The sequence below is a fragment of the Sorex fumeus genome, unplaced genomic scaffold (genome assembly GCF_029834395.1).
Source record: "Sorex fumeus unplaced genomic scaffold, SorFum_2.1 ptg000043l, whole genome shotgun sequence".
Taxonomy (NCBI): Eukaryota; Metazoa; Chordata; class Mammalia; order Eulipotyphla; family Soricidae; genus Sorex; species Sorex fumeus.
The window spans coordinates 32738932-32758796 of record NW_026606100.1 but is presented as its reverse complement, the minus strand read 5'-3'; the positions used below and the strand labels follow the sequence as shown (position 1 = coordinate 32758796).

The following is a 19865-nucleotide window of genomic DNA, read 5'->3' as shown; positions in this document are numbered from 1 at the left end:
CACTAATCATCAGAGAGATGCAGATCAAAACAACAATGAGATATCATTTCACACCACAGAGACTGGCCCACATCCACAAGAACAAAAGCAACAGGTGCTGGCGCGGATGTGGCGAGAAAGGGACCCTCCTTCACTGCTGGTGGGAATGCAGGCTGGTCCAACCCTTTTGGAAAACAGTATGGACGATTCTCAAAAAATTAGAATTTGATCTCCCATTTGACCCAGCTATAGCACTCCTGGGAATATATCCCAAAGAGGCAAAAAGGTATAGTCGAAGTGACATCTGCAATTGTTTGTTCATTGCAGCACTCTTTACAATAGCCAGAATCTGGAAAAAACCTGAGTGGCCGAGGACAGATGACTGGTGAAAGAAACTTTGGTACATTTACACAATGGAGTACTATGTAGCTGTTAGAAAAGATGAAGTTATGAAATTTACATACAAGTGGTAGTACATGGAAAGTATCATGTTAAGCGAAATGAGTCAGAAAGAGCGGGATAGACACAGAAAGATTGCATTCATCTGGGGAACATAAAGCAACAAAACGGGAGACTAACACCCAGGAGTGGCTCAGATTAGTACCAGGAATTTTGCTCCATGACTTGAAGGTCAGCCACATGTGCTAGGTGAAAAGAAAGCTCAGATAGAGAAGAGAGCACCAAATAAAGGGTGTTGTGAAGACCCTCCCAGGGTGAGAGAGACATGCTAAAAGTAGTCTATAGACCAAACATGATTGCCACTCAATGCCTCTCTGGCAAAACACAGTACCCAAAAGAAGAGAGAGAGAACAAGGGGGAATGCCCTGCCACAACAGCAGGGTGGGACGGGGGGGTGGGGTGGGGTGGGAGGGATGCTAGGACCCGTGGTGGGGGAGGATGGGCACTGGTGGAGGGATGGGTACTTGATCATTGTATAACTGAAACCCAAGCACAAAAATTTATAAGTCTATAAATGTACTTCATGGTGTTTCACTAATTAAAAAAAAATGATAAAAAAAAAAGAGTGGGACACGTGAAGACCGTGGCTTCCAGGCTCCAAAGCTGATGGAGCTGCCCTGGTTCTCAGCACTATGGGCAGCTAGCTGGCTGCCAGGGTGGCAGGAGCACAGCATGAATGAACGGGGCTCCTTGAGCCCCACTTGGCACTATCGAGGAGTGCGAGTCCCAGAGTTGAGGGGGCACCTGGATTCCCACGATGGAAGCCGGCTCGGGCAACTCACTCCCTGTAATCCCCACCACCATGTCTTCCCCGGACCAGACCACGCCACCAGTGCCGCCCACAGCATATTATGGAGGAAAGCCTCCCTGAGCGCCTACTGTCTGGAGGCCGTGGATGGGGACGTGTGCCCCTCAGAAGTTCCTGCTGGCCTGGTGGCTGCAACCCGTCCAGAGCGCCCACGCCATAAATGGTAGCACCCCTGGACCCGGTACTGGTCCCTGCCGGGTCCACTGCTGCTGTCGCTACTGGACCCAGGAGGTGTGGCACCACCAGAGGGTCAGCCTGATGGGGCCCTCAGTCTTCCTCACACCCCAAAACTGCTACTATGCCTCTGGCTGGACTCCAACAACTCAGGACCAACTTTTCTGAGAAATCAAACCGCCCAAAGTTAGGGATGTGGGAGTCACGCCCACAAACCACCTCTGGCTCAGCCATCCAAACTCAGTTATTGGCCTTGTTCTGGAGACCTATAAATAAATCTCAAAAGAGATCAAAAGCCACAGATAGAGGCTGGAGTGATAGCACAGCGGGTAGGGTGCTTGCCTTGCATGCGGCCAACCTGGGTTCAATTCCCAGCATCCTATATAGTCCCCCAAGCACCGCCAGGAGTAATTCCTAGGTGCAGAAGCAGGAAGAACCCCTAAGCATCACTGGGTGTGACGCAAAAAGCAAAAAGAAAAATCCACAGGTAATCTTGGACCCACAAAAGGCTGAACAGACTGGGGGTAGATCAGAGTTGGGGGGGGCGTTGGTGCCCACCCAAACAGAGCTACTGGCAGCTGTTTGCTCCCACAATCCAAATCGCCACCATGCCCCAGCTGAACCCCACCATCTTGGGACAGACCTCACTGATATGAATCTGCTGAAAATTCAGGTATGTTGATTTTGTTATTGGAATCTCCAGACTTTCTCAGGGTCAGGATGGGCTACCTTTGCCCACCTCCCTGTACCTCCAGAAACCCCAGCAGTCCGCACCCCAAAGCTGCCACCAGTTAAAAAAAAAACTAAAAACCTACTCTAGATGTACCTTCCCGATAAGAATGTTGAACGCCGGTTTTCTCCCCTGATCTGTGCGGGACAGGCACGGAGGCCCAGCTCTGGGCAACAAAGCTGAATGGCTCCTATTCCAACCAGGTACAGCCCGCCCCCAAGGGCCTGGTACCTTCTCTGGGCATGCGCAGCTAACTCCATCTCCTAGAAAGCCGGTTTTCTCCCCTGATCTGCGCGGGACGGGCACGGAGGCCCAGCTCTGGGCAACCAAGCTGAACAGCTCCTCATTCCAACCGTAGACGTTCCGAACTCCTCGCCCAGTGCCAGGGACTCTTTCCGGAGCCACGGCCACTAATGCGGCCGCGAATTATTTTCCCACTACATATGCCATAGGAACCATAGGCTACCTTCTTAGATGGAAACTTCTCTAGTTTAGCTCACTCACTAGAAACACAGTAGCCAATAACTCATAAGCCTATCTTAACTCACACTGCATATCAAGCAGAATAGTAACAGTGAACGTGAAGGACTAAACCACACTTGTCACAATGGTAAAGCAACACAAAAGCCCACCAAACTTTCTTATTGAAGAGTCTAGCCCAGATGACACTAACAGTACTATAGTGTTAGACAACCTCTCTGACAAGGAATTCAGAAGGGAGCTACTTAGGATGCTTAGGGAACTAAAAGAAACAATGGAAAGCAATGCCAATAGAAGACAAGAGGATTTGAAGGCAGAAATGAGGAAAATGCAATCGGTAATGTCAGATCCGAAAAACCTGGTAGCCGAATTGAAAACCTCAGTGGAACGCCTCAGCAGCAGAGTAACAGCTGCTGAGAACAGAATCAGTGAGCTCGAAGATGAAGTTCAGAGACTCTCCAGAAAAGAGCAGAAAATGGAAAAGAGACTCACAATTCGGGAACAGATGGCAAGAGAAGATCGTGATGAAGCCAAGAGGGGTAACCTAAGAATTATTGGAGTCCCAGAGGTACAGGAATAAAACCTTGATGAAGAAGAAACTGTCAAAGACATCATTGCTACAACGTTTCCAGAGCTGAAGAAAACTTGTGACCACATTCAGGAGGCCCGAAGGGTACCAGCTAGAAGAAATCCGAATAAAAATACCCCAAGACACATTCTGATCAAAATGACCAAAACCTTAGACAGAGACAAAATTCCTAAAGCAGCAAGATCTAAGAAAGAAATCTCTTACAAAGAAGCATACTTAAAATTCACAGCTGATTTTTCTGATGAAACCCTCAGGGCCCGAAAACAGTGGTGGGACATAGTGAGAAAACTCAATGAAATAAATGCCTCTCCAATAATACTTTACCCAGCGAGACTCTCATTCATAATAGAAGGAACAACACACAGTTTCACAGACAAACAACAGCTCAGGAACTTCATAGACTAAAAACCATGGTTACAAGAACAACTAAATGGGCTACTTTAAGGCAAGAAAGGCCCCTCAAATACACCAAATTTCAACAGAACAATGGGACAAAATCCCAAAACAATAATCTCTCTCGATGTCAATGTGCTAAACGCACCAATTAAAAGACATAGAGTGGCAGGATGGATTAGAAAATTGAACCCCGGGCATTCTAGAGGAAAGGGCAGCTCAGATAGACAAGGGAACACCAAATAAAGGGTGTTTGGAGGATCCTCCCAGGAGGGGAGATGCATGTCGAAAGTGGACTATGGACTGAACATGTTTGCCACTCAATGCCTCTTTTGCAGACCACAACACTCAAAAGGAGAGAGAACACAGGGGATTGCCCTGCCACAGAGGCAGGGGGGATGGGGGTGGGGGGATATTATCCATGGTGGTGGAAAATGGGCACTGGTGGAGAGATGGGTATCTGATCATTGTATAATCAAAACCCAAGCAGAAAAAATTGTAAATCTACAACTGTACCTCATGGTGTTTCACTAATTAAAAAAATTTAAAAAAAATAAAATTGAACCCCACATTCTGCTGCCTGCAAGAAACACATCTCAATAGTCAAAGCAAACACAGACTCAGAGTCAAAGGCTGGAAAACAATCCTACAGGCAAACAGCTCCCATAAAAAAGCTGGGGTAGCCATCCTAATATAAGACCACATCGATTTCAGAGTGAAGAAGGTCATAAGAGACAGTGAAGGCCATTTCTTATTGATCAAAGGATCTGTACAACAGGAAGAACTTACAGTAATAAATGTATATGCACCTAATGAGAGACCAGCAAAGTACTTAAAACAACTACTCATAGATTTGGAAAAAGACATCAATAGCAACACAATACTAGTGGGAGACTTCAACACTGCTTTGTCACCTCTTGATAGATCAACCAGACTCAAGCTTAGCAAGGACATACTTCATCTGAGGGAAACAATGGAAGAAAGGGACTTAGTAGATATATACAGGACAATTCATCCACAAAAAGCTGAATACACATTCTTCTCAAGCGTACATGGAACATTATCAAAGATAGACCACATGCTGAGCCACAAAACATGCCTCCATAAAATTAAGAAGATAGAGATTACATCAACAATTTTCTCAGATCATAATGCACTGAAATTAGAAGTAAATCACACACAAAAACAGAAAACTAAATCAAACACCTGGAAATTAAACAGTGCACTATTGAACAACGAGTGACTTAGACAGGAAATCAAAGAGGAAATCAAAAGATTCGTAGAAACGAATGAAAATGTGAACACGAGTTACCAAAACTTATGGGACACAGCAAAAGCTGTGTTAAGAGGAAAGTTTATAGCTCTACAAGCATTCCTCAGGAAGGAGGAGCGAGCACACATAAGTAACCTAACCTCACAGCTTAAGAGCTTGGAGAAGGACCAACAAAAGGAGCACAACCCGAACAGGAGGAAGGAAATAATAAAACTCAGAGCAGAGATTAACGAGATGGAAACCCAAAAAACAATCCGAAAAATTAATGAAACCAAGAGCTGGTTCTTCGAGAAAATTAACAAGATCGATAAGCCTCTAGCAAAACTCACAAAGAAAGGGAGAGAGAAAACCCTAATAAACCGAATCAGAAATGAAAAGGGGGTCATTACAACAGAAACTACAGAAATTCAAAGGATCCTCAGGGAGTACTTTGAGAAGCTTTATGCCACAGAACATCAAAACCTTGAGGAAATGGATAAATTCCTAGACTCCTACAGACTCCCAAGGCTGAACCACGAAGACCTGGAATACCTGAACAGACCTATCACCATCAAGGAAATTGAAATGGTAATAAAAAGTCTCCCCAAGCACAAAAGTCCTGGCCCGGATGGATTCACTAGTGAATTCTTCCAAATCTTGAAAGAGGACTTACTCCCAATCCTCTTTAAGCTTTTCCACGAAATTGAAATATAAAAAACACTTCCGAACAGTTTCTACGAAGCAAATATCACACTGATACCAAAAGCAGACAGAGATACCACAAAGAAAGAGAATTACAGACCGATATCCCTGATGAACACAGATGCAAAGATCCTCAACAAACTACTAGCAAATAGAATCCAACTACTCATCAAAAAGATCATACACCATGACCAAGTAGGATTAATCCCAGGGATGCAAGGATGGTTTAACATTCGAAAATCAATCAGCATAATCCCTCATATCAACAAAAGAAAAGATAAAAAGCATATGATTATATCAATAGATGCAGAGAAAGCATTTGACAAGATCCAGCACCCCTTTCTGATGAAAACCCTAGCCAAAATAGAGGAGACTTTCCTCAACATAATTAAAGCCATCTACCGCAAGCCTACAGCAAGCATCATCCTCAATGGGGAAAAACTGAGAGCCTTCCCTCTAAGATCAGGGACTAGACAAGGATGCCCATTATCTCCACTGATGTTCAATATAGTACTGGAAGTACTTGCAATAGCGATTAGGCAAGAAAAAGATATTAAGGGCATTCAGGTAGGAAAGGAAGAAATCAAGCTCTCACTATTCGCAGATGATATGATACTATACTTAGAGAACCCAATTACCTCCACCAAAAAACTCCTAGAAACAATAGACTCGTATAGTAAAGTTGCAGGCTATAAAATCAATACCCAAAAGTCCATGGCTTTCCTATACGCAAACAGTGAGAGAGAAGAAAGCGACATGAAAAAAACAATCCCGTTCACAGTTGTGCCCCAGAAAATCAAGTACCTAGGAATCAGCTTAACTAAGGAAGTAAAGGACCTGTACAAAGAAAACTACAAAACGCTACTTCAGGAAATAAAAGAGGACATGAGGAAATGGAAAGGTATCCCCTGCTCATGGGTCAGGAGACATAACATTGTCAAAATGGCAATACTACCGAAAGCATTGTATAAATTCAATGCAATGCCTATAAGGATACCCATGACATTCTTCAAAGAAATGGAGCAAACACTCCTGAAATTTATATGGAACAATAAGCCCCCACGAATAGCTAAAGCAATTCTTGGGAAAAAGAAAATGGGAGGAATCAACCTCCTGAACTTCAAACTGTACTACAAAGCAGTAATATTTAAAACAGCATGGTACTGGAACAAAGTCAGAACTGCAGACCAATGGAACAGGGTTGAATACACTGACATCTCCCCTCAATCATATAATCATCTAATCTTTGATAAAGGTACAAGTAATGTGAAGTGGAGTAAGGAAAGCCTCTTTAACAAATTGTGCTGGCATCACTGGACGGCTATATGCAAAAAAATGGGTTCAGCACTCTGCCTAACACCATGTACAAAAGTAAGATCAAAATGGATTAAAGACCTCAACATCAGACCAGAAACCATAAGGTACATTGAAGACAAAGTTGGCAAAACCCTCCATGACATTAAAGCTAATGGTATCTTCAAAGATGCCACACCACTGGCCGAGCAAGTGAAAACAGAGATAGATAAATGGGACTATCTTAAACTAAGAAGCTTCTGCACCTCCAAAGAAACAGTGACCAAAATACAAAGATAATCTACAGAATGGGAAAGGATATTCGCCGAATACACATCTGACAAGGGGTTGATATCCAGGATATACAAAATACTGGTTAAACTCCACAAGAAGAAAACATCCAACCCCATCCAAAAATGGGGCAATGAAATGAACAGAAACTTTCTCAAAGAAGAAATCCGAATGGCAAAAAAGCACATGAGAAAATGCTCTACATCATTAATCATCAGGGAGATGCAGATTAAAACCACAATGAGATACCATCTCACACCTCAGAGACTGGGCCATATTCAAAAGAACAAAAGCAACCGTTGCTGGCACAGATGTGGCGAGAAAGGGACACTCCTTCACTGTTGGTTGGAATGCCGACTGGTTCAGCCCTTTTGGAAAACAGTATGGACAATTCTCAAAAAATTAGAAATTGAGCTCCCATTTGACCCAGCAATACCACTCCTGGGAATATATCCCAGAGAGGCAAAAATGTATAGTCGAAGTGACATCTGCACTTGTTTGTTCATTGCAGCACTCTTTACAATAGCCAGAAACTGGAAGAAACCTGAGTGCCCAAGAAAAGATGACTGGTTAAAGAAACTTTGGATACATCTATACAATGGTGTACTATGTAGCTCTTAGAAAAGATGAAGTCATGAAATTTACATACAAGTGGTACAACATGGAAAGTATCATGCTAAGTGAAATGAGTCAGAAACAGAGGGATAGACATAAAAAGATTGCATTCATCTGGGAGACATAAAGTAACAAAATATAATACCCAATAATAGCTGAGATCAGCACCAGGAGGATTACTCCATAGCTTAGAGGCCAGCAGGGCATTCTAGGGGAAAGGGCAGCTCAGATAGAGAAGGGAGCACCAAATAAAGTGTGTTTGGAGGATCCTCCAAGGAGAGGAGATGCATGTTGAAAGTAGACTATGGACGGAACATGTTTGCCACTCAATGCCTCTTTTGCAGACCACAACACCCAAAAGGAGAGAGAGAACAAAAGGGAATGCCCTGCCACAGAGGCAGGGGGGGATGGAGGGGATGGGGTTGGGAGGCATATTATCCATGGTGGTGGAAAATGGGCACTGGTGGAGGGATGGGTATCTGATCATTGTAAAATCGAAACCCAAGCACAAAACATTGTTAATCTACAACTGTACCTCATGGTGTTTCACTAATATAAAAAAAAAAAGAATGTTGAATGCCCTGAATAAACACAATGACCTCTGAGTACCCGTTCTGCAAACCACAGTGCACAAAAGGAGAGAGGAGAAAGAAGAAAGCTGCCTGCCATAGAGGCAGGTGGGGGGAAAGAAACTGGGGACGTTGGTGGTGGCAAATGTACAGTGGTTGAGGGATGAGAACATTGGAACACTGCATGCCTGAAACCCTATCATGAACTTACAACTTTGTAGGGTCTATCTCATGGCAATTCAATGTGAAAAGAAAAAATGTAATTCCTGAGTGCAGTGCCAAGAGTAACCCCTGAGCACTGCTGGGTGTGGCCCAAGACCAGTACAAACACACGCACACACACACACACACACACACACACACATTGAACGTGCAAAATCAGAGACGGCTCGGCAGTTGGTGCTGACACAACCAGAAGGGAACCTGCAGGAAGCACCCATCAAAGGCGGGAACAGAGCTGAGGGCCCTGAGTGGAGGGGACTGGGCAAGAACAGGGAACCCCTCCCACACCAGGGCAGGCTCTGCATCTCAGGGCTGGAAGGAGCAGGGCCAACACTCTCTGTCCACCTCCAGGAGGCAGGCAGGGCAGCGGCAGGGGCAGGGGCAGGAGTGAGGAGGTGCTGTGGATGGTAAGCAACTGCCCTCCAATCATTCCCTTGGGGGCACTGACCCCTGCACCCCAGAGGTCAACATCAAAGGGACTTCCCAGGACAGACAAGCAGGGAGTCAGGCCCAGAGGGCAGCGGCGAGGGCACGGGCAGTGAAGTGACCTTGGCCCCCCTCCTACCCACACTCTCCTTTGCCTGAAACCCTGGCCACAGGGGCCTCCCAGCGGCCCCTCCTAGATGACACCTCACATTCCCACAGTTCCAAGTTCCAGATAAAAGAAGTGTCATTCAGACGCCTTCTCTGGGCCGCCCAGTGGTCACAGACAAGGCTTCTCAAGGCGGGGTCACCTCGTTACAGGACCCATCTACGCCATGCCTTTGGCCCAAGGTGCCTGGCTTTGCCACAAGTCCTGATGGGTCACCCGAGTCCTCTGCCTTTCCCTGACTCTCGCGCGGAAGCAAGCAGCTCAAACGCAGGGGTGCCCCTTGTCTCCTGAGCGTTAGGAACGCTCCCCCACCCAGAACCAGCCTTTCTACACTGACACATACAGCTCCTCTTCGATTAGGCAGAAACAACGCTCGTCTGCCGCCGCAAAGTTAGGAGAGAGGAAAAGATTTTAAAGAAGAGACAGCGCGTGTAATCTGTGCGCCCCAGAGGAAAACCTCAGCCTGCAGGGGACGGCATTCGTTTCTTTTTAACCGAATTGTGATCTCACAGCCAATACTCCTTTATATCCTGGTTTTTGGTTCGCTTTTCCGCCAAGTCTGCGATCAAGAACAACATCGGAGAACGGTCCCCCAAGGGAAAACACACCACAACATGGGGCAGTGAAGGGGCTTTTCCTGGTAAAAATGGATCTGCCCCAAGCAGCCCCGTCACTGCCCACATCACCTGGTCCTGAGAACCAGCTTCTCCAACAGAATCACAAGGCCAGTGGAATATCATATTTCAAAGGGACCTGAATCTGGACTGACATATTAATTACCAAAAGGAAAAAAACAGCCTCCCCACAACCTACCCTCCATTGATTTTTTTCAAGTCCAGCAAGAACTGGGGTTCTGGGAGTTGGGGTTGGAAGACAGGACCCCGATCCTGTCTTCTGCCTTTCCCTTGTCTTGAAGGTTTGAACTGTGCAGCCAGAGATAGGACAACACCGCTCTCTGTCAGAAGTTGAGGTGTGCACCCTCCCTCTGCCTCTCTCTGGAAGCTAAAACAAGCCACGTGTGGGTCCCCCGCACACCAAGGGCTCACTGGTTCTGCCTACGTCAGCCTTCGTGGGAAAGGTGTTTGTGGAAGTTCTCCGTGAATGTCACTGCTTTGTCAAGTACTGTCCTTCCTGAGCAGGGTGGGTTCTGAGAAAGCCCCAAGGCTTCCTTCCCTGTCTCAGGGGAGCCTTGCTCGCTGGGCGCTGCCCAGGACAACTGTTGCCTGGAGCCCAGGGCGGCAAAGCATGTGAGGGGAACCTGCGGACCTGGGGGTGCTGGGGGGAGCTGTGTTTTCAAAGGGGGGTTGGAGGGAAGGGAGTTGGTCTGAGAACTAAAAGCACAAAGACCCTCTGTCAAGCGGAGCCTCTTCACTGGGTTCCAAGTAGTCAACCGACCTTTGGGGAAACCCGAATGCAGGATAATTCGGTGGATGCAAAAAGTCATCGCCCTTAGAGGACCCGGGACTTTCTTCCTGGCAGTTACAAGCCCTGGCGATTGGAAATGCAACTGGTGCCCAGTGTGTGACCGCCCCAGCCCTTGGCAGCGGGAAGGGAGAGGCGGACGCCTCCCCTGAGAAGCTCTGGTGGGCAGCGGGCCCGACTGGGCATCGCCCACCCCCCCCACGCCCCTGCCCTTCTCCACCCAGGCCTGCTCGCCAAGCCCCCACCCCTAGCTCCAGGGCACTCCAGCGCAGGCCAGCCTGGGGAAGAAGGGGCGCGGACGCCAGCCTGGAGGGGTCGCCCATTACCTTCGCATCTGGGGCAGCTCCCCGCAAGTCCCCACCCCGGTCCAGCTGCGCATCTCTCGGTTCCAAATGCGCACAGCAGGTGGCACCTCTGGGAAGCGGCTTGGATGGGGGGCGGCCGTCCCCGCCCAGGCTCTCCACCTGCGCCACGACTCCCGGGCCCTTACCTTTGAGGTTGGCGGGGTGGCCCCGCGGCGGGCGATTCGCGGTTCCCCGGGGCAAAGAAGAGACACTGGAGAAGTTGTTCCCCATGGCATCCGGGGCTCGGGCGCTGGCGGGGGGCCGGCGCGGCTGGGCAGGAGCGCGGGGCGCGGGCGGCGGCGGGGTGCGCGCGCGGGTGCGCGCCGCCGGGGGGAGGGCCCTGCTGGGGCAGCGATCGTCGGGCTGCCGGGGGCTCCGCCGGCTACCTGCTGCCCATGCCCGGCGGGGGCGCGGCCCCGAGCCCGCGGGCGCTGGGGATCCGGCTGGCGGGGCGCGGCGCGGCGGCTCGGGCGCGCTCCCCGCGGGCCATAGAGTCGGGGCTCCGGGCGCGGGCGCTCGGCCGCGGGGCCTGCGGCGCGGGCTCGGCCTCGCTCCCCGCCCGCGGGGACGGCCGCGGCAGCGACGACGTGCGTGGCGCCCGCGGGGCTGGGTCTCCGGGGCCGCCCGCGCCCCCCGCCCGCGCCATCGCCGCGCGTCCCTCGCCGCGGTTGTTATGGTGACAGCTGCGCGGAGAATGAGCGGCTCAGTGACACCCGCGCCCGCCCGCCCGCCCGCTCGGCTCCCGGGGCGCGCGGGCGGTGCCAGGCCGCTGCGGGGGGTGCCCCGGAGGGGTGCACGCCTGGACCCCGCGCAGCAGAGCGGGCCGCAGCCCCCCACGAGGTCCCCGGCTGGCCGGGCGCGCGGCCTGGCGGCTCCGCTTGACAACTTCCAGTGCATCTGGGAGCTCCCCGGCACCCAGGAAGCCCGAAAACGTCTGTTTGAAGGAGCGGCTGCGTGAATAACGGGGCTTGGGATCTGAAGGGGTGTCGGGGGTGGGCCCAGAACAAGTTCCTCCACCACCACCACCACCACCACCCCTCCGGGGGCTGCCCAGTTAATTGGGGTCCTGGGGGGATGTGGAACGTCTACAAACGGGGCCTGCACGGAAGGATGAACTCCCTGAGCTGGGGGAGCAGCTCTTCACCCTGGGGAATTGGCAGCTCTGGAACTGAAAGGCTCTGTCCCCTTCCCGAAAGGGGGCAAAGTGGGGGTCTCTGTGGCTGGAAGACTTACAGGGGGGCAGGGGGAGGGCGGCTCCCACAAGTCCTCTGCTCACCGTGACTTTTCCATCCAGTGCCTCAGCCCTGTGGCCAGGAAGCCAGTGAGAAGGGGAAAGGGACTGTGGCCTGCTTCTCCTCCTGATCTACCAGGGGTAGAATCCAGCCTCCGTGTCCCCAGAGAGAAACCACCCTCCTGCTCAGCTTGGTTCACTCCCCAGATGGTTTCGGGCATGGGGAGCCCTGGGCTTCCCCCGAACCCCATGGAAGGTTCTTCCCTCCAGGCTTCCTACATGGTGCCTCTGGATCTCACACTTGCTGGGTCACCCCCTCCCCCCTGCTCCCTCATAGCTCTCTGTAGCTTTACTCCGATTTTCTGGGGAAACAGTGCCTCACCCCTCTTATGCTCTGCCCCCTCTGGAGGAAAAGCTCTGAGCAGGGAGAGTGTCTGTCACCTCCAATGCTTCCTGTACACCTAGGACTTAGAAAGTGGCCAGCTCCCCCAGCCTGCTGCAGACCCAGGCCCATCTGGGGCCTGAGGCCTAGAGCCAGCCTTGCTGATGTCTTGCAGAGATGCCCTCCAGGCCCACCCCATTCCAGGCATCACATCCTTAAATGTCTAGGCATCTGGGCAAGCTGGAAATATCCGTGACAGCTGCTGCTCTCTGGGGTCTGGAGAGAAAGCCAGCCCCCACCCCCCACCTCCAGCCTCTGCAATGCCCAGGTCACGTGCCTGGCCAGCTCAGAGTGGACACAGCTGGTCAGGGGCACTGTCATCTTTGAAGGCGAATCTTCCTAGATTTCCTCCCACCCATGACTCATGCACCAGAAATCCCTGGGCTCCTGCTGGCGAGCACCTCTGCTCTATCTCTCCACTCACTTTTGCGCACACACACACACACACACACACACACACACACACTCCCATACTCGCCTATGCCCCCGCACCCACCCCCACCACACCCCCCCCCCCTCAGATCTGCAGTAATGAGGTCACTGTGAGCTGGGCTCAGAATCCATCCCAAGGAACTGGGTTCCCTGTGAGGGGGAGGGGTGAAGAGAGGCCCTGGAGAGATTTGCAGATGGTGGCTTGGGGGTGGGGGCAGCTGGGGCCTTCTGGGAGGAGTCCCACCCCTCTCACCCAGGGGAGAGGAGCAGGAGGAGGGGCCAGGGACTGAGGCAGGGGTGAGGAGGGCCTGCAAGAGATGGAGGGTTCGCAGGCCTATACAGTCAGTCAAACCTTGAACTCTGGGCCAAGCAGGGAAGTGGAGAATGGGAAGGGGAATGGGGTGAGGGGCAGAGCCAAGCCTCCTGGGGGTGACACAACGCAGTCTGATCTTGGCCAGAGATGTTAGGGACCAAAGTGGAACTGAGATCAGGGAGAAACTCCCTCTCCTCCACCAGGACTGAGAAGCTGGTGGGAGCCTCAGGGCCGGGGCTGGGGACTGACACAGGCTTGGCTGTCCCTGAGACACCAACTCTACACTAGCTGGGCGCACTTCTGGAATGCTGCACCCCGGACCCTCCTCTCTGGGGTCCCTTGGCTCTGCCAGTGACAGATGTGAACTGGGGTGGAGAGACAGTGCAGCTGCTTCTTGCATGCAGCTGAACTTGCCTCGGACTCCCACCGATGGTCCCCGGCGTATCACCAAGGGTTACTCCTGAGCACAGAGCCAGGAATAGCTCCTGAGCACTGCCAGCTGTGGCCCTCCCCCACTCTGCAAGTTTCTGGAGAGGCCCGGACCTGCAAAGGGGGCTGGGAGGAGGAGGATTTGTGGTTAGACCCAGCACCCTCCCACCCACCCCACCCGACCAGAACCGAACCCGAAGGCTCCGGGCCTGCCTTCTCCAGGGAAGCTGTCAGGCGGCAGGGAAGTGGCCCGCGCAGCCCCCCCAGGGCCCTTCCCGGGCTCCTCCGAGGACTGCAGAGGGAGAGGGGAACCCACGGGGAGCGGGGCTGGATGAAGTCAGTGCTTGGAAGGCTTCAATGGAAGCTATTAATAGCCGCAAGGTGGAGTTCTAGCACTTGTCGCCCTGGCAACCCCGCCTCCCCGGGAATAAAAGACAAGTAAATTCTGAAGGATAGCAAAATGTGAGGACAGACACTTTCCAGCTTCCAGACTCTATAACATAAACTAGAGTAATCGAGACAGTGTGGCACTGGCAAGGAGAGAAATAGATCAATGGAAGAGAGCGGAGATGCAGTACTGGATCCATAGAAGTACAATCAACAGTTCTTGAACAAAAAGAGGCAGATAAACAATGGAGAAAAGGCAGCGTTTTCAGCAAGTGATTCATGAGCAACACACAAAATAAAATAATTTAACCACTGATTTTACACCCCTCACAAAGACTAATTCAAAATGCATCACAGACCTAAATGTGATGAGGAAAATGATGCTTGGTTTTATTTATTTATTTATCTATTTTGAGGGAAATGATGTTTTTATAAAAGCTTCTAGGGAACCAGAGAGATAGTGCAGTGGGTAGGGCATTTGCCTTGCTCGCAGTTGACCTGGATTCGACCCCCAGCATCCCATATGGTCCCCCAAGTACCACCAGAAGTAATTCCTGAGTGCTAGTCAAGACTAACCCCTGAGCATTGCCAGGTGTGCCCCCAAAACAAAAAACAAATGAAAAAAATTTTAAATGACATAAAAGAAATCTAGGTGACTTTGAGTTTCGATATGACATTTTAGATACAATACTGAAACCAAAAACCATTAAGGAAAAGAAACTGAGAAACTGGAATTCATTAAAATTTAAATTTTCTGCTCTGTGAAATATACTGCTAAGAAGATAAGAAGAAAAAGCAGAGACTGGGAGGAAACATCTGCCAGAGATAGCTGATAAAAGACTGTAACCCTAAATACACACCGAACTCATAATATTCAACCACAAGGAGACAACATGTAAAAATAAATGGGGCAATCACCTTAAGAGACTCATCACCAAAGACAGAAAGATGGCAGATAAACATATGAAGAGATGTTTCTTATGCCAGAAGAAGCATGCAGATGAAATCAAGAATATACACACTTAGAAGAATGCCCCCATCCACAGCACGACCACTACCAAATCCTGGCAGGCCACGGAACAACAGAAACTCTGACTCACTGCTGCTAGATTAATAAGCACTGTCGCTTTAGAAGACAGTCTGACAGTTCCTCAGAAAAATAACCATTGTGGGCCTCAGATCCCACCCCAGCCTCCCTCTGGGGGCTGGGAGGGGGAGGGGGAGACCCCAGCTGGGTTCTTACAGGCCTGGCCAGCACTCCTGCATGCAAGCACCATGCTTTTCTTTCCCTTTTCAAGTCCCTTGCAGGCAAGGACATGGTGGTGGAATTCAAGAAAGACCTGAGCATCTGTGGAACATTCCGTTCTGTGGATGTTGGAGTATCTCAACATCAAAATAGCGGATATCAGTGTCACCGGGCTGAGAACTACCCCCACATGCTGTTGGTGAAGAACTGCTTTATCGGGGGCTCTGTGGTCCGGTATGTTCAGTTGCCAGCAGCTGAGGTTGACACACAGTTCCTACAAGATGCAGAAGGAAGGAGGCCCCACAGCAGAAACAGTGATGGTCCCTCTGCCCTCCTGTCCCAGCTTACTGTGTTGTTTCAGTAATGGATTTTTAATTTTTTTTTTTAATGAATGAACAGATGAAAGAAATAACAGTGGGCAGCAACTATCCTCTGTTGAGAATGAAGACTAGATCCGTAGTCTGGAGGCTGCAGTACCAGCCCTTCTCCCTTCTTGCCCTGGACAATGGGGACCCTCCCCAGATCTCTTCAGGGCAGAGGGTGATCTTGGGGATGGAAGAAACCTGTCTCTCGCTTCGGGAATAAAATTTATAATGCAAATTGGAAAAAAAAAACTGTTGTCTCCAGTTATGCTCCTAGGTTGGGGCTGAAAACCAGATTTTTCCACACAAATACCAAAATGCTCCCTATGGATGCTCATAGCACTTTGATTCATAACCACTGAAACTTGCAAGCAACCAAGAGGGTTTTCAGCTTGATCAACTGTGGTACGGCCAGACTATGGAATATTATTTGATGCTAAAAAATGAATTGTGAAGCCATGAAAGTCACGGGAGAAGCTTCAGTGCGTGTGACTAAATGAATGAAGCCAACACACAAAGATTACTGGTGTATGAAAAGTCAAGACTAGGGAAATGGGGCTGGGGATGATACAGTGGTTAGGGCACCACATGGTCCGTGAGCATAACCGGATGCAGCCCTAGAGGCCCCAGCACCACCCCTGTGGTCCAGTAGCCCTAGGATGGCAGGGCCAGCAGCATTGTGCCCTTGGCCCTGCCTTTGAACTTCCAGCCTCGTCGGCTAAGAATCAGCAGTGGGACCCCTAGACCTCTCGAGCACTACTTAAGAGCTCCCCCTAAAAAACAAAAACTATGGAAACAGTAAAAAATTAGTAGTGGCAGGGCTGGAGCAATAGCACAGCGGGTAGGGCGTTTGCCTTGCACGCAGCCGACCCAGGTTCGATTCCCAGCATCCTATATGGTCCCTCGAGCACCGCCAGGAGTTATTCCTGAGTGCATGAGCCAGGAATAACCCCTGTGCATCGCCGGGTGTGACCCAAAAAGAAAAAAAAAATTAGTAGTGGCCAGGGGATGGGCCACAGGCCAGATGAATCGTAAAGCAGAAAAGAATTCCAGGGCCCTGGACCTTGTCTGTGTGACACTATAATTGAGGCTGCTACAGTATAACACACAGCAACTTGTACTTCTGCAAATATGTGAACCCCGATAACCCAAATGCCTGGTGAAGTGATTTAGAAAGATGGTGCATCAGTTGTGACAAATACACCCCTTTCTGAGGTGTGGTGTTGTAGAGGAGACTGCATGAGAGGGGTAGGAGACAAGAGGGAAATCTGTCTCTTCCCTTCCCTTGTGTGGTGCCATAAATCTAAAACTTCTCCTAAAAATAGTCTTTGTTGTTTAAAAGGAGCCCCTCGCCTGCCCTCCCCCACCCCCCCCCAAGTCCCCACCGATGCACACACTCAAATGATTCTCAAGCGTAGCTAGCTTCAGAATCACGTGACGGGGCAGGAGAGATAGTTCAGGGGTGAAGCCTTAACCTGGCTGACTCAGGTTCAATCCCTGGCTCCAGGTATGGTCTCCTGAGCCCGGCCAGGAGTGATTACTGGCCAGGAGAAAAGAGCCAGGAGTTAGCCCTGAACACCACAGGGTGTGGTCCAAAAGCAAAACAAAAAAAGCCTTGCAGATCAGGGAAGAAGAGAGATTATTTAAATGCGGATTCCCTGAATTCCCCCAAGACATCTGGTTCTCTGGATTTATTCACTGGCCACCTTTTGGGAAACTGCTTCTCCTGGATGCTTTCCAGCTGAGAAGATGATTTACAATGCCTCCAGGGCTTAACGGGCGGAGCACAAACTTTCCCTGCAAGAGACTCTGGTATGACCCCACACAGCATATGGTCCACAGGGCCCAGCAAACCCTGAGCACAGAGCCAGGAGTAGTTGCTGAGTGTTCCAGGGTATGACCCAAACAAGCCATGCCTCCAGGCTTTCCCCGGGAGCTGACCAGCACGAGGGACCCAGGCAAGGGGAGCTGGCACCAAGCAGGCCGGTCACCTACTGGGAGGTAGCACCAAGGGGACTGCATTTTTGGAGCCTGATGCTCTCAGTTCAAAATAACTAATGTGGAATCACAGCCCACATTAATCCTAATCCTAATTTTTCTGCCTTAACCATTTTGAAAGGAATTTTATTAATTTGGCTTTCAGAATCAGTGGACTACAAGGAACTCATTGAATTTACAACTGGCATTATTTCTGAGCAACCATGCATGGGCTGAATTTCTTGCCGAGTTGGAAAAGCTGACAATTGTCTTAAATATAATGAAATCTTTGAGTCCATATTTAATGATCAATGAAGTTTACATGACATTCAGTTTCTTAGGCTCTCAAATATTTCTTACTGTTGATTCCAAAGTTTTCTTTCATACTTTGGAGCCAGTAGGGTTTTGCCGTTCCTCATACACCCTCAGGAAACTGACAGACTTGACACAGGGGCCACTAGCACCCATGGCAAAATCAAGGCCAAGGCCATCACCATCAGCTCCTCCTCCTCCACCACCACCACCAACCTCGCTATCAGTTCCACCACACCACCACCCTCACCACCATCACCATCATTTCCACCACCACCACCATCAGTTCCATCACCACCATCACCATCAGTTCCACCACCACCATCACCATCATCCTTGTAAGGGACAGGCCCAAAATGGACTACCACCAGAATTAACTTAGCTTAGCTTAATAGGAACATGCATTGCAAAATAACTTTTTTTTCAAGGAACAGGTCTAGATAAGCTTTTTCAGAGCCGCTTTATAGGAGCCTGCACTGCAAAATAACTGGTTTTTCTGCCCCTGACCAAGGAATTCAGATACAGGTACTCCAAGGGTGGGGGTCAGACCAGATAACCGGATGTCTCTCACAAGACCCATGTTGCAAGACCCAGGACTGCCTTACAAACCTGTCAGTTCCTAAGCACTGACGCAAAGTGCTGATCTTTAAACTATAGGCTAAGAAGTGATGTACCCTTAATTGGATTGGTTAAGAAAGCATATGTTGTTACAAATCTATTGGCTATGAAATGCGCGGGCTTTGCTGTAACGGCCAGTGAAGGCCTATATAAGATCTCCTTTGAAGAAGTTTGGGGTATTGCCTCACCTAACTGACCTGCGTGTCTGTGTAGGCGGCTTGACCCTGGCTAGCCAGTCTTACAATAAACCTTGCTTGCTGTTTGCACTCTCTGGAGTCTCTTTGTCGTTAAAGGGAGATCACGATTCGCGCCCTAACAATCCTCACCACCCTCATCACCACCATCACCACCACCACCACCATCCTCACTGCTGTCATTCCTATCAGTACCACCACCACTTCCACCATCACTATCACCTCCACTATTACTACTTCTACCACTACTGCTGCTGCTATTACTACTACCAGGATCATCATAAATCCCATTTTTGGAGGGGGCACACACAGGCACTGTTCAAGGCTGACTCCTAGCTCAGCAGTCAGCGGTCACTCATGATAGTGCTCAGAACACCATATGCACTTCCGGGGATCAATGCAGGATCAGCCGCATGCAAGATTAGTGCCCTGCCCAGTGGACTAACTCTCCAGCCCCAGTTTCATACTTCTTGGTTAACAAGAGTGGAGGAGGGAAACTGGGGACTGAGGCTCCCAGAACCATGCCACGGGACTCCGTGCCAGGCTGTGGGGCGGGCGAGAGCCCTCCCCACCCCAAGGGACCCAGCCCCCGGCAGCAGACCTCCACTACTCAGCCACCGCCAGGCTGCTTTCTGGATACTCAGGCCGAGCCTCACACATATGTCCCACAGAACACAGATAACGTGGAACGTCGCAACCTTGGACTCTGGACTCAATGGGACCCCGGAACAGAGATCCTCTGCCTGCATCCCCCAGTCTCTGGTGACTCAGGGATCACACTCATAAGCCACACCCTGCCAGCACCAGATAATCTCCTCATCGGCCACCCTCCAGAACTCAGGATGCTCCTCCCAGATGGGAGTATAAAAGGAAGCTCCCAGAACCATGCCACCAAACTCCGCGCCAGGCTGTGGGGCAGATGAGAGCCTTCCCCACCCTTAAGGGACCCTGCCCCAGCAGCAGACCTCCACTACCCAACCACCGCCACACTCCAGGCCACTTTCCGGA

General features: G+C 50.2%; 1 pseudogene; it reads left to right on the top strand.

The window, feature by feature from the left end:
- Nucleotides 1-12364: 12364 nt before the first annotated feature.
- Nucleotides 12365-15712, top strand: LOC130029406 (U6 snRNA-associated Sm-like protein LSm2; annotated as a pseudogene).
- The last annotated feature ends 4153 nt before the right edge of the window (nucleotides 15713-19865 follow it).